Here is a 15,547-nt window from a genome sequence, read left to right as displayed (position 1 = left end):
GAATGTTTATCCAACTATGTTTAACGATAATACAATTTTTTTTTTTGTATTTTTTACTATTACTTATTTAACATCAATGGAATTATATAATATAACTTATTGGTCTCTATTACAGTTAACAAGACTCGTGTGAAGGTCTATATCTAATCAATAATTGAATAGTTAAACTAGGTTAAACTTGCAAAGCTATGGTTAGTAATCATTTTGACTTATTATTCAATTTATGAACAAAGTTAGGTCTAACCGATATCTCATGATCTCATGATATGAGATAGGCGTTGAGCTCATCCTCTTTTGATCCGATCGTGGTCAAAAAAACTTAAGATCATATAAAATATCACATCCAACAGGAATACAGATTTGGTGCTGTAACTTTTCCCACACTATGCAAGACAAAGCAAACAATCTCGGGTAAACTTTAATGCCACACCTTTAGTATGTAAACAAATCAAAATTACAACAACTAATTTTGTGAAAACATTCCAAGAACCAGTTTCCCTACATAAGTTATTAACCATTAGTTGTCCATTTTGTTTAACATCACCACTTTTCATGCTTTGGTTTTGTGATAATCGGATCAAGATAGAAAACAAGCCAGCCGAACACAAACAATTGTGCAGACTGATATGTGATAATAATACTCAATTAGACTAATACAACAAAGTAGGCTCATATATGACCATTATTTAAGGAGGAAATAACCTCACTTTCCTAAAATTTGGATATCAACCAAATAGGTTATTGGGGTTGGCTGAGTTAAGCATGTATCATGAGGTTGTGGGGGTTGGCTGAGTTAAGCCATTTTCATCATGCTTCTAATGACCACCAAGCTTGTGAGAGGATGATGATGCACCTTCTTCCCATATATTTTTAAGTTATTACCGACATTCTGAATCTTTACAAGACCTTGTCAAACATTAATGCATGTTAATGTCATTCGACACGACTCATCTGTTCAACTGTTCTTTCACAGACTCCTCCTGACTATTTTCTACGTTAATTCTGAAGATTTCTTCGGCCTACAAGGCCTCCTTGAGCATACATATATATGTCTTTCTATTAACAGCAGTATTAAAATTTAAAAGTTATACTGCAACATATCATGTCAAGAAAGCTGCATAGAATATGCTGAAACACCATCAACACTTGTGTTGTGCAAAATAAATGAAAATATTCAAAGTCAAAACAATGGTATAGTTAAGTATGGTTTCATCAAACATACAATATAAGTCATGTAAAAAAGAGAGAATACTGCCGAAAAACAGATAAAACCAACACAATTGATGCAGTGCCCCTAATTAGCGTTGATGGAAGAAAGCATTTATACAAATGATTTTACCTTATTCTCATTTTCCTCATATCTTTTACTACATACAATGAACCAAAAAAGACTAATTTCCGCACCTCAATAAAATTATTTGGCAGAAATTTTTAGGTTTTTGGACCAAATTCGATATCACAAATCAGCTTCATGGCATTTAATTAAATCCAAATACCTAATCTTGAATCCGTTGGGATATATAACAACGTCAACAGCTAAACTTTTAATAAGCCAATATTTCCAATTTCGGGTTGTCATATTAAAAAATTAATTATAAAAAGAAATTGATCAATTGGTGAAATCACTTGGTAATTAGTGTTTATTAGTGTTTAAGAAACGTGACTTATAAAAGGATAAAAATATTCCTAGCAAGAGTAATGTGCAAGATATTGAACCCTAGATCTGTCAAAAAAATTCGCAAGTCTAAATATAGACGAATCAATTAGTCAAATAAATTCAAGTCTCAATCTAAATATAGACGAATCAATTAGTCAAATAAATTCAAGTGAAGAAAAGTAATGTGCAAGATATTGAACCCTAGATCTGTCAAGTGCATCAAAATTATCCAAATCAACCTCTAATAATACGAAATTGATGAAGTAAACAAAACAGGAATTAACAAAAAAAGAAGAGAAGAATGCTTAGCTTAATGACTTGATGGGAATTCATGGAATTGTTTGTGATCGGAGAAGCTATGGATTTGAGAGGAAAACTTCGATGTTTGTGGCTCACACGAAACCGTTCTCGTTGAATTAATACACCATAATTTTTGGTACCTTAACCTTAGGGTCACATGCAATACATGAATATATAAGATTAGCTACCATTGTGTCAAAAAAAAAAAAAAGATTAGTTACCATTATTTTGCCACATTTGTTTTAGCGGTTAATTTGAAGTTGCAAAGGAGTAGTTTAACTATCAATAGTATTTATGTTTTTAATACATTACTAGTTATATTTACTCATTTGTAGCACTCGTTCTTCACAAAAAGAAAAAACAAACAAAATTTGCTCCAACTCTCTCTCTCTCTCTCTCTCTCTCTCTCTCTCTCTCTAAAAGAGAGATTCCACCGCGAAACTCCACTATCGTCGTTACCGACGAAATCCATCGCCGCTGTAACAAAATCATCATTTCCGCGTTGTGATGGGATAAAACCGCAAGTGCACGGTTTATCGAAGTAATAAAAATAGAGTATCGTTCCGACAGTGAGTTGTTCAATTCAATTAACTTTAGTTGATGATTAGAAGAGATTAAGTTGCAAAGTTGGGGTTTTCAAACGGTTGAAAGAAAATATATTAATAAAAAGAGCCTTGGGATTATTGGTTCATCATAACGACAAATCCTTCACAAACCACTACTAGAAAAATCCAAATTAGAGACGGGCGAAATCAGTCTCTAAAATGCAAAAAATCCGTCTCTAAACAAGTTGGAGACAGAATTGGAGATGGAATTGGATCCGTGGTTAATTTACTCGTCTCTAAGCTAATTGGAGACGGATTTACAGATTCCGTCTCTACCAAACACGGAAAAATTCCGTCTCTGAATCATATATTCCGTGACTACAAAGAAACCAAATTCTGTCCCTACATAAAATAAATTCCGTCTCTACAGAGACAGAATTTATATTCCGTCTCTAACTTCAATTTTTTTTTTTTTAAAAAAAAACAACCAAAAGTGCTCTTAAAAATACATAAATATAGTTTGCAAATTTTGATCAACATAATAATGTCTCATTCAAGAGAAGAGTACTCTTAAAAATACATAAATATAGTTTGCAAATAACTGAACAAATCAAAGTAAAACTATCCATTACCTAAAAATAATAATATGATAATGAATCTAAAATTTTCCAAATCTCTAAATTGTTGTTACTATCCCCTCCTTCATTTACATTATCATTCTCTCATGCTCTTGACATGTTCTTGAGCTAATTGACAAAGCTTCGGAATAATGTCTAAGCTAAATAGGTAACTTCCATCAGCCTGCAAAATTTAAAATATGTGGGTCTCAAGCATAGTTTTTGTTGTTTTCAATAATTATGCCAAGGAAACAAAGCAATGTCAATCAAGCTAACAAATTTTCTTTAATACTCCTTTATGTATAGAACAATAAACAATTAGAGTTACAGAATGACTCAACTGAAGAGAAAACTTACATGTGTAGCAATAGCATGGATTTGGAGGCAGAAAACCACCTTACGTTCTGTTTTCTCAATCTTCCCCCAAGTAACCCAGACATTGTTCTAGTAAGTTAATCACATTTAAGATGCATAATTGCCGAAACTTGAAGTCATATTCAAAAACAATATATGTAGTGACATGAATGCAAAAGAAGTAAAAAATTCACAATCACTCATATCCTTGTTTAGACATAAACTAATGTTATTCTACTAACATGATTTCATGCTCAAATAACCAAACATCAAACAAGTAGTTGATATTGAATACCTAGGTGTGATATCCTATTATCCTTGCAAACCAACTAAAGTCAGTCAGCCTTCAAAACACAATATCCTACATAACAAAGACAACCTTCAAATCATGTTCTAAATCAAACACTAAACAATAAACTTATTGAAAAAATAAATAACATGGATTAAAATTTAGAACTAATATCTCACCTTTTTAGAGACAATTGTACTAGATATGGAATGCTATTAAATCAATCAAAGATAGAAAACTTCAATCTGGTAAAGATGCTGCGTAAAACAAAGAAAAGGTGTTAATTGTTATTATCTAAGGTTTCTAAAAAGTTTAAATTTAGTATATTGAATAACTGCCCATGAGGGATTCAATCGTAAGTCTCAACTTCACAAAATACATAAATTGTCAAGTTGGGATTATAATCGAAAACACGCTAACAAACTACAAAGCTGTCAAGAAAACATACAAAACAAAATTTCTTATGAATGAGCAGCAAAAGAACAAACTAATCACTTGCCTTGGTCTTGTCTAAACACTTGGAAGCGGAATTTTAATCACTTACCCTGCTGCTGCAACTAAACACAGACAGAGAGAGAGTTGGTTGGTAATTTAAAGTAACTAGGTCAGTTTCAAATCACTTGTAAGTTGTAATGCATATAAAATAACTAGTGAAGTTTCAACTAACTTCAAATAATCCTCATCTTGACTTACTCACATAATCCATGTATTTCCCATGTAAACTAAATGTTCCATCAGCAACTCTAAGGATCATTACTTGCTAAGATACCTGTTGTGTAGCAGAGACAACCTTTCTCTCATCCGCTATTTCTTGTATATTCATCATTCCGTCATTAACTAGTGAAACCTTTGGTTCTCCCTTAGAGGTAGCAGATAAAGTTGGAAATGGTAACTTGGGTTGTGGACAACATGAAGACTCCATATCTACAAAATAAAATCAAATAAGTAATGAAATGGTAACTTGGGTTGTGGACAACATGAAGATTCCATATCCACAACAACTCACCTAATATCACCACTCAAACAATTTTCTATTTATGTAACTAATATGCTATACCAGATCGAAAATTTTAAACACCTTATATCACAAAAATACCTTAAAATCCTTTGGGTTAGTTTGGGAAGATGAGATATGTTGTAATTATTCCTTTACCTTTTCTCTTGCCTCTGCCTTTGCCTCTTTTTGACATCCAGTACAGCAAACTTCAACAATGTCAGTTAAGACACCATAGTAATCATTGTCAATTGTCCCATTCTCGCCACCTTGAAAAGATACGCCACAATTTGTTGTGCTCATCCCATTACCATGATCTTTGGTATTAAACTTGTATCCATTTACATAATAAATTGACCATCTGTTGACTTTTTTCTTGGGCCCCCATGCCAAACTCCTCAAAAAGTCATCCTCAGCATGGTTCTTTGAGACCTATTTTGAAAATAGTTAGATTAAATTCAATTAACAAGCAAAGTTGGTAGGATAATGACACTAGGGAGATTCACTTAACCATACATATTCGCTGAACCAATTAGGAAATGAAGTGGAGATTTCTGCCTCATGACATCACCAACTACCTGAGACTTTCTACACTTGCATATTTTACATGGGCATATCAACATTCACATTCACAGCATAGACATAGATACAAAGTAGTAAAATTGTAAAAGATTAATTAAAAGGATAAGAAGTGAAATTTCAGGACATACCTTGCGAGCAACCTTCTCTAACTTCTCTTGCTTAGTTTTCTACAATATAAAAAACAAATAAATGAGTGAACACTGCGAATTCAAGCACAAACCTTTACTAATGTAGACAAACTCAACAGACATAAGTTAGAATATTTATCAATGAAACCATGATTTATAATTGTGAATTATATAATTTGGTATGATGATAACTATTAGACACAAATAGCTTGTTGGAAAGAAAATCAACGTTGCCACCTATTTTACATATTTTAATGTGCTAATGTGCTAGTGATAATTCCACATATTTTACATAATTGATATGAATTTTAAATCACTTTCAATGACATTAATACAGTTTGCTATAGCAAATGAAAATGGTAATGTTTTAGCTTCCCCCAACTGGAACAAACTAATTCAGCACATGATTTTAATTTATTTGATATAAATTCAGATGTCCAACATTAATCTAAAATAAATACATAGCAGACAGCTATAAATAAATACAAAGGGTGTGAAAAACATCTCACGCAGCAAACTGTGGACTGAATGCTAGTATTGATGAATTTGCAATCGATTCCCTTCCATGTGTTTGGTTTCCTAAAAAATAATGTCTACAAAAAATCAATATAATCTTCCATGAAGTAGGACTGATTTCTACTAAAACTACTTATATTGAGTAACCTGAGACACATCAGACACATGTTCATTTCATACTAAAACAACTTATATTCTCTGTAACAATGAAAACTTTGATCAAAGGCGTATTCGGTGTTCAACACATGTCATTATGTTCAAATAATTCATTTTCAGTGTGGGTGTCATGTCTGTTTTCAGTGTTTGTGTCAGTGCTTCAATGCATATATTGAGTAACCTGAGACACATTACAAACCGGCAAGCGCAGACCTTTACTAATGTAAACAAACTCAACAGACATAAACTACAATTTTTTATCCACCTGCCATAACAGTGACAAATATAGGCTACAATGAATTGTTCTACCTTGCATAATAGTCTCAAATGATACTTAAACACTAGCCATTTTTGTTTTGGACCAGCAAAAATATATTAAAAGCCTTGATTTAAAACATAAGGTGATTTAAAACACAAGGTGATAAAAACGATACACTCCTGTAAAAAAACAGGTAAAGCAGCATCACCTAATGATAACAAGGACTAAATCAAAACCAGGCCTAAGCACAAAAACACCACGAGCAGGATATCACAGAGCAAGACAAACAGAACCGGCTAAATGCAGATAGCAGAACAGCACAACATTAAAATCAACAATAAAACCTTAAATATTCTCACTGTCATTGTGACATAAAAATCAACCAAGGATTTAGTAAAATAATAAGTTTTTTTCTTCTTTCAAATACCCATTATTAGAAACACAAAAACCCTATCAGAAATCAACAAAAAGTCGGTACACAAACTCAATGAAGACCCAAATCATCAAAACAACAAAAACATAATCTATGTCTTTCATAGATATCTTCAAAGAATACCCAAAAACAAGAATCAAAAGGGAATTCCTAAAAATTTGTATATGAAACTAATGAAGTTCATTCAAAGGTGAAACAACAACAAAAGTTATAATTCAGACAAGAAATTTACCCTAGTTACCACTTCCAAGTGACAATTTTTGAAGAAGCCTAGCCAAAACCCTAACTTCCAAATGAGAAAATCTTCAATTTGTGAGCTGTAAACTAAGAGAGAGATTCACGAGCCAAATATTAGGGATTTGAGATAGGGGTTTGCGATGTGTTTGAAAGAATTCTGAGAGAGAGAGAGAGAGAGAGAGAGAGAGAGAGAGAGAGAGAGAGAGAGATTCCAAAGGGGTTTGCGATTTGTGAGCTGTAAACTAAGATCAGGGAGAGATTCGAAAGAAGTTCAATGTCTCTAAGAGAGAGGTTTGCGATGTCGGCGATGTGTTTGAAAGATTTCTGAGAGAGAGATATTGGAAAGGGGTTGTAGAGTTTTGATGTTTGGAGCGTGAGTGATTTTTGATACAGGAGTTCGATGTGTGAGCAAATTTGATGGAAAATGTTTTAGAGCCAATAATTTGAGTGAAATTTAGGTTGGAGGGAATTTTGGAGCCAATATATTTTAGTGAAAATAATGAAATTACATAGATCTAAAATATTAATTTTAATTTAGAGACGGGCAGATTCAGTCTCTATAAACATTGACATGTCAGAGACGGAATTCGAGACGGAATACATTTGAGACGGAATAAATTCGTCACTAATTTCCATCTCTATGTCAAAGTTGACCACATGTTGACTCTCTAGTCACGGAAATAGAGACAGAATTGATTATAGTTAGACTTATCCAAAATTAGACTTATCCAACAATCCTAAGACAAGAGAAGTCTATTCACTGATGTTCATCGTAGACATGGAGAAGAAGAAGAAAAACATAAAGTAAAATAACAAGGAAATAAAGAAATAAGGAAAGAACTTTTATTAAGAAATATTGAATTCCAAGAATAAAAGATGAATGTTAATGATAGATGGCTACTCTATTTATAGTCTTATTGTCGACTTAAAACTAAGCAACTATTCAGTAGAATGTTCCACAAGAAACCACGGGCTTTTCGGTCAAAACAGGCAGCTAGTCCATGAAGCAAAAGCAGCAAAAGAGGGAGAATATATTTTTGTCTTCAATCTTCGTATTTTCACCCGAATCAGCTCCTAATCCTCTTTCTTTTGCTCCAAGACTCAATCTATCAAACATTTGTTCCTGAAATATAATAATATGCAATTGAAGTAAAATAGTTCTAAAAGGAAATAATATTTAAATAAAATAAACTTAAATCTAAATAAAATGAAACCAAATATTATATTAAAATAACTAATTAATGACTCATCAAACTCCCCCACACTTGAATCTTTGCTTGTCCTCAAGCAAAAGGCATCAACATAGCAGCATAAACAATATTAACATATGACAATTCAATTAAAAACTTATGTCTGCTCTAAGGCTTTATTTCAAGTGTACACTAACCACAACTCCAAGTATTCCTTGTGAACCTATTCAACCCAACAACAAGTCTTAAGTGAGTGTGTGTGTAACTTATGTCTACTCAATCTATCAATTAAAAACTTATGTCTCCCCTATGGCTTTATTATTTTTTTTTGAAGGAAGATTTTTATTATTTTTTTCTACGTAACAAAATGAAACTGAATAAAAAAAAAACAAACTTAACTTGTCTTTTTTTGGTAACAAACTGTACACTAATATATATATATATATATATATATATATTAAAATATTACAATATTGTTTATATAATTATAATTAATCTATTATAATATTGTTTTTTACATCTTGATTAATAATATCAAAAAAATGTTGATAATTGTGGTTCGATTCTTTGATTTTTTTAAATTAAAAATATTTAAAATTTCGATAATTGCTTATGTAATGTCACATCCAAACACTTCAATTTATGTAAGTACTTTTTAGTGTACATATCCAAACATAAATAGCTTATCAAGTATAAGAGCTTATGATGTAAGCTCTAATATTAAAAGCCCTAATGCTATAAGCATCTATATAAGCTGTTCATTCAAGAAGCAAACATAATGTGACTACACTAAGGTACTAGATGTCAAAAGATTAGATTAGATTGTGGGAATATTTGGTGTGTTGGCTTAGCCACATAGCTTGTCTATATTGTTGAATGAGTATATCTTTAATCTATTGACCTTCCTGATGTGCTGATATTATTAATGGTGTTGGAACCCAAGAGATTGTTTTCGTTGATAAGGTCTGCTTTTTTTGTATGAAGGGGTTTTGTTCGACTGTTGTGTTGCGGTTATGAGTAAGAAATGGAGCTCCCCTTATTTGTAAAGTATGCCTAAGTGATGTTTTTTCGCTTATGTCTGACTTGGGATATCAATATCTATTAGGTTTTTCTGGTTATTGGATTTACGGATTGTTAAAAAACAGAAAAATAAGTTAGTTCCTTCCGCAACATGATATTGAGTTAAATAAAATAGGAAAATTAAAAAAAATGTTTTAAAATTGATTTTCTAAATAAGTTAAATTCCACCATCCACATTGTCAACCCAAATCTTTAACTAGTCAAGCGACGGAAGGTGTAACACTCATACTAGACGTATCTAGAAAGCCTAGCATGTACGTTAGTTTCGTACTGGATACATTAAAAATTTACAACAATAAATCTTCGAATGAATATCATTACAACAATATGCGTTCGTACAATAAAATCACAACTCAACTTTTCAAAAGTATAATAAATGCGTCCTTGAATATCCATATCTTCCTGCAGCGGGTACAAACGGACACTTGCTGAATCATCCATTCGGCTACTAGCTTGCTAATCCATCCTGATATATGAAACAAATAAGGATTGGGATGAGACATAATGTCTCAGTCAGTTCCACCTAATCCTAGGCTATAGGTAACCTCAGGGGAAACCTACGGTCACCACGTGTCTACAATACAACCTGACGGTTGATTATACATGTGTGGGGACTTGCATTCTTAGACGGTCGTGCATACTAGGGCCGTCATACGACTCTTTTTACCTTGTTATAGGCTTCACTTCTTATACGTGTCATGGCGGTCAAGGGGAATCTAAAACCGCATTGCCAAGAATACGCTCTACGCATCGAGGCCTAAGCATAACATAATCATGACACGATTCTAAACCGGACGATTAGGGGAAACCTAAGATCGTCATCGGCATACATTCATAACTTGTTCTATTTCATATACTTATGCGTATCTAACGCCGTATCATAATCATACATATTCTTAATAATAATCATACATATATGTTAGTGTTGAATAAACATAATTATCTTCATTCATTTTACGGATACTTCCGGGTGGAGTAGTCCGAATACTATCCCACACATAACCGGTAAAGACCTATCTAAGGAAAATATCGGGCTCCCTCAATAAGTGCGGGACCCCTTGCAGAGCTTATCCCGTTCTCACAACACCTACGCCTTACTTACTCATTTACCACGGATCCTTAAGCGATCCTATGTGTGGTAAACTACACATATATCATAGTCATATCATACATATGTATAAGGTTAAACCTATATATACTAACTCGCTCACCACGGGTCCGTGATCTACCCGTTTGGCGGTAAAATACCTACATAATCTTGCTTATTCATAGTGAAGGGATTTACTTATCTAATCACGGCTTAACATGCTTGCATGGTCAATCTTATTCTTATGCGAAGAGAATACACTAAACACTTCGCTTCTCAACATACTTAAGGCTCATGCATAACATTCTAGTTCTTGACAAGCTATGTCAAGGCTCTACATTCATTCCCTTCCTTATAACTTAGTTTGCTTCCCGACTTATATCACATCATTCTCTCATTTGCCATGCTATACTATTATTCTTAATACTTGCTTCATTATCAAGAAAGTCTTTTAGAAGATTATCAATTAGGACCTTGGTTTGAGGGGTTTACTTTTATAAAAAGACTACTCGAAGAAAAACTAAACCGAAGCATGCCGACAACACCTGAAGCGAGCAAACAATACATTTCTACATTGTTTCCTCGCCTAGGCGAGTAAGCTTACTCGCTGTGGCGAGTAGTTGCTCCCTGTGGCGAGTTGGGGTAGAGCAGAACCCCCCTTTCTGTTGTCTAGCTCGCCTAGCGATCTACCTGCTCGCTGTGGCGAGTTATGACAGTCCAGCACTTGTAAAAATGGTGTTTTTGACCCAAAAGCCTTAAAACCAAGTGTCTTTATGCATATTATGACTCTAGTGATCATAAAAAACCTGTAAAACATGAATTTGGCAAGTATTTGCAAGTATAGTATGCATGACATGAAAAGGGGTAACTAAACTCTAAGCATAAACCCTAAAATTTCATAGTTTGCTTACAAGAGTAATCACATAACCCAAGGGTGGAAATCTAACTAAGGAGCTCACCTAATAATGTTGTGAACTTGATTCCCAAGCTTCCAAGCATCACTTCCACTTTCCATCTTTCAAAACCCTAGTTTCTTCCTTTCTCCAACTTGCATCCAAAGCGTCAAGTTTACCAAGAATTACAACCCATGCTCTAGTTGCTTCTAATTTTGCTACATAGTCCATAACCAAACCCTAGCTTCATGAACTTCTCTTGGTGAGGAGGAGAAGTAGTGAAATTAACCAAAACTTCTAGTTGTTTCTTGAGGAAGAAGAAGAAGAAAACCATGATACATGATTCATCACCAACCTAAGAATCTTTGAGGTAGAAGATTTGATGAATTGATGAGGTGAGGAGAGAAGAGAGAGACCGATGGAGAAGAGAGAAGGGAGAGCAAAACTCTTTCTCTCAACCCTGGAGAGAGAAAGCAAATGGAAAATGAATAATTTCGGGACCAATTCCAAATAAATATCCTTTGGTGTGCAATTACCATAATAAATATTTCCGTCAAACTTTCTTTCCGTAACATAATCCTCTGGCACGATCGACTTGTAATATTCCGATACTGACAGGCGGGATATTGCATTCTACCCCCTTAAAGAAATTTCTTCCTCAAAATTTAGAAATCTTCTACCAATCACCGCTACTAAGACCTGCCTTCTTTGGTTTCATTATGTAGAGTCTGATCAAAACCACTCTAAAGAGTTCGAAGTATACTTTCCTTATCAAAACACGTAACTCATCCTCTTTCTTAATCCGCATATAAGAATATAGTCTCTTCAATCTTAATATCTTCCTCAAAATCACAGAACTGCCTTAGAACATAGTGATTGAACTTACCTTTGCTACATGAGGATTGGTTGTCTCGGATCCATAAATTATCCACTTAATATTAACCATGCATCTAGGTAACCTTTCATTATCTAAAACACGCAGGATTTGCCTTTATACTGGGGTCCTACTGGAATCCAGGTTTGCCCTGCAGTGCTCACTTGCATCCTAAAACATCTTATTTTGCCTACATCTTATCATGTATACATAATCTTTCTTACCGCACCTTGCGACTTATGCTTCTTACTTATGTTACTTATCTTGGTGATTCTACAAATCTCTTATCTCTTTTCAGAGTCTAAAAAAAAAAAAAAATTTCTATCTCTTCACAATCTCCTTGCACCAGAAGTCATGGGTAACTCAGATAACTTGTCTTGGGGAAACGAAATCAATTACGCCGATTCACTTGACAATCCATTAACCAGCTTTGTGGTTCACTTGCTCTTAAAACTTACTACTAAGTCCATTTGCACTTGCACTTGAACACTCTTAGCAAAAATCTGTGCATCCCGTATGGTATTGGCATCACACGGACATTGCCGTTTCCTCATAAACCTTATTTTCCATAGTATATGCATACTTTCAAGTACCGCTTCTTGTTAGTTAATAACGATACTCATTCTAGCATTCGCTTCTAGAAATTTCTAAACTTTGATACATAGGTTCTTGGAACGAATAGATACATGACTAAAACAAATCATTTTTAAACTAAGTCTGTAATGGCACTGCAGAATCACAGGACGAGCCTCTATATTTTGATAAAGGTTTTACAACTCGCCCCAACTTGCCTATAACAAGTTGGTCCTGAAGTCTGTACGTCTTAAGTGAGCTTACTCACTTACGACGTACCTCATCCATTTCAATAATGTACAAGATCATGTTTTTTAAACAACATCGTTCCCAAGTTTCTTATTACCAATCTTAACTTTAAGAGTTATAAAATTAAGGTTTGACTTATCATAACAAGTATCGTTTTCACTCAACAAGTATTGCATACGAGGGTATGAATCTTATTGCACGAAACTCAAGAATTGCATCTCCTTTCATGATAAAATTCTTAAACTTCGAAAGTGGATTCTTTCCTTTTCCTTCTTAACTGATATACATACCTCAGACACGCATTACTGCATAACACAAACCATAGAGGATCCTTGACCCATTTGTCGTTATCTTGTTTCCCTTCTCCAGGAACATTAACCTTGAATTTTCAAAATATCTTACTCAGATATTGCTCGAGTGTTACTACCTTTTTCCCGAATGGTACCCGTTCTCCGAATATCCGTTAAAATTACTTGATGATTCAATCATTACTTTGAGTCACAAGAGAAAACCTTCTGAATCTTACATGTATTCAATATCAAAAATTACGCAACCTGATTAATCCGTATGTGGTGACTCTTGTAACAGCCCGATTTTTCACTAGATTTATTTTATTATTTATTTATGTGTGTTATATGTGCTCTTATGTGATTAATGGCCTCTATGTGTAATTTTGGCCGGGAATTGTAGAATTCAGTGTTAGAAGGGTATTTTAGTCATTTTGGACTTAGGGGTATTTTGGTCATTTTAAGAGTAGGGGTAATTTTGTAATTTTGCTGAGGATTATTTTTAGTACTTAGTAAGAGTGGTTATTTTACTAAGTGCTAGGGAGTTGTAGTAATTTATTTTTGATTACCGGTAGTTGACCGTTAGTATTACATTTTACCGTTAAGTGAGTAGTAACATTTATGGGTTAGAATAGAAATGGGTTAGGCCCATTAAGGTGTTGTGAGTTAAGCCCAATTAGGTGAACCTATATAAGCTCTAGTTGGTAGAGGGAATAGGGTTTTGCCAACATTTTCATTTTCAATTGAGAAGAGATAGAGATAGAGAGAAGACAAGGGTTTTGAAGGGAAGGATCTAGAGAAGGCTAAGGGGAGGTCAAGCTTCAAGGATTGGAGCTAGGATTGGAGCTAAAGTGAAGCCTTAGTGTTGATTGTGAAGAATTAAGGTAAGGGGGTTAGGCTTTAATCATAATCCTTTAGTTTAATTCTACTCCAATTCTTTGCATAATTGTGGTTAAGTGCTTAATTTGATTTTGGTTGTAGAATTTCGTGCTTAATTTTGTTGACATGATTATGTACATGAATTGAATGTTAATTGTGTTGTTGTTGTTGAATTTGTATGCCAAAATGGGTAGATATGAACATGATATGTTTTTGTATGAAATTGATGATGAATGAAGTTGTGGTTGTTGAATTGTTGATGAATTCATGTTCAAATGTTGTTGTTTTAACATGTGTTGTTGATGAATTGATGCAATGGGTATCATTGAAATGATGAATTATGATGAGATTTGTTGTTGTTGTTCAAATTGGTGAAATTTGTGTCAAGTTGTTCATGTGAAGGACCCAAATGAAATTTTGATATATGAGGTTGTTGACTGTGTTTTTGATGTTTTTGGATGAATTGGAATTGGTAGAATTTCTGTTTTCATATTGTGATTGTGTTAGTCGAGTTGTTTGGGAGAAAACGAGTTTTTCGTGTGAAATGTCGGTGTTTAAGCATTTTCGCAAAAGAAATGATTATGTGAGGTTTGGGAGAAATGATTTTGGGATGGTTGAAACTTGAATTTTTCTGTAGATTATGATAGAGCTAAGTGTCAGGAGCCTATAGGCGAAAACGGCGTCGAAAACGGACGGTTTGATTTTTATGCGCGAAAACGTGAAGGTTGAAAATCTGCCACTGTTCAGAAGCGCTACTGTTCAGAAGCAGTTCAGAAGCGCTACTGTTCAGAAGCGGTTACTGTTCAGAAGCTGTTACTGTTCAGAAGCGGTTACTGTTCAGAAGCTGAACCAGTTCAGGAGCTGATCCAGTTCAGGAGCTGCTGTTCAGACAGCACGCCTGTTCTGTGTTCTTGCGTCTGTTTCTCACATTTCTGTTTTGATTTGGCTTCTGACATAAACATGAAAGTTGTAGATAATTTTGTTAGCTTTCCAGAGACTTTGGTTTGACTTGAAAATGATTTTTTGTTTGTGAGTTATGAGGAAAATACTCCAAGGTGGTCTTAGGGAAATTTTACGAAATTCCGCATAACTATTTCTAAGTCAACCCAAACTTTATGGAATGTTTCTTAACTTCAAACTTGAGTTTTATGAGTTCAATTAAGGTGTTTAATGGTATTTAAACTATGGTGTGATGGATCTAACTTGTTTTGATTTGAAAATGGAAATTTCTTGAAAAGTGATAAAGTGAGACGAATTTTGTGATTTTCATAATTTCGTCGTATTCGGCCGGTGAAACGTAATTGTATCCTCTACTGTACTTATAAGTAGCCTAGAGGTATGCTTAGTTGAGGCTTTGGAACTTGTTTA

The 15,547-nt window shown here is 33.9% G+C and overlaps 1 long non-coding RNA gene across 9 annotated transcripts; it reads right to left on the bottom strand.

The window, feature by feature from the left end:
- Nucleotides 1–3,018: 3,018 nt before the first annotated feature.
- LOC146906972 (uncharacterized) lies at nucleotides 3,019–7,556 on the bottom strand. 9 transcript variants are annotated; one of them, XR_015019727.1, is made up of 11 exons: nucleotides 7,063–7,556; nucleotides 5,976–6,059; nucleotides 5,467–5,505; nucleotides 5,273–5,344; nucleotides 4,859–5,188; nucleotides 4,456–4,686; nucleotides 4,262–4,319; nucleotides 3,942–4,019; nucleotides 3,769–3,834; nucleotides 3,477–3,563; nucleotides 3,019–3,303 (listed from the first exon to the last, which is right to left on the bottom strand). It is a non-coding gene; the product is annotated as an uncharacterized LOC146906972 (long non-coding RNA). The 9 variants fall into 9 exon arrangements; XR_015019729.1 differs by having other exon boundaries at nucleotides 4,460–4,686; nucleotides 4,916–5,188; XR_015019730.1 differs by having other exon boundaries at nucleotides 5,976–6,045; nucleotides 7,063–7,528.
- Between the last annotated feature and the right edge of the window lie 7,991 nt (nucleotides 7,557–15,547).

Source organism: Medicago sativa, chromosome 7 (genome assembly GCF_051527215.1).
Source record: "Medicago sativa cultivar Bolivia chromosome 7, Bolivia_mono, whole genome shotgun sequence".
Classification (NCBI taxonomy): Eukaryota; Viridiplantae; Streptophyta; class Magnoliopsida; order Fabales; family Fabaceae; genus Medicago; species Medicago sativa.
Note: the sequence above shows the minus strand (reverse complement) of the source record. Positions and strands in the feature narration are given on the sequence as shown.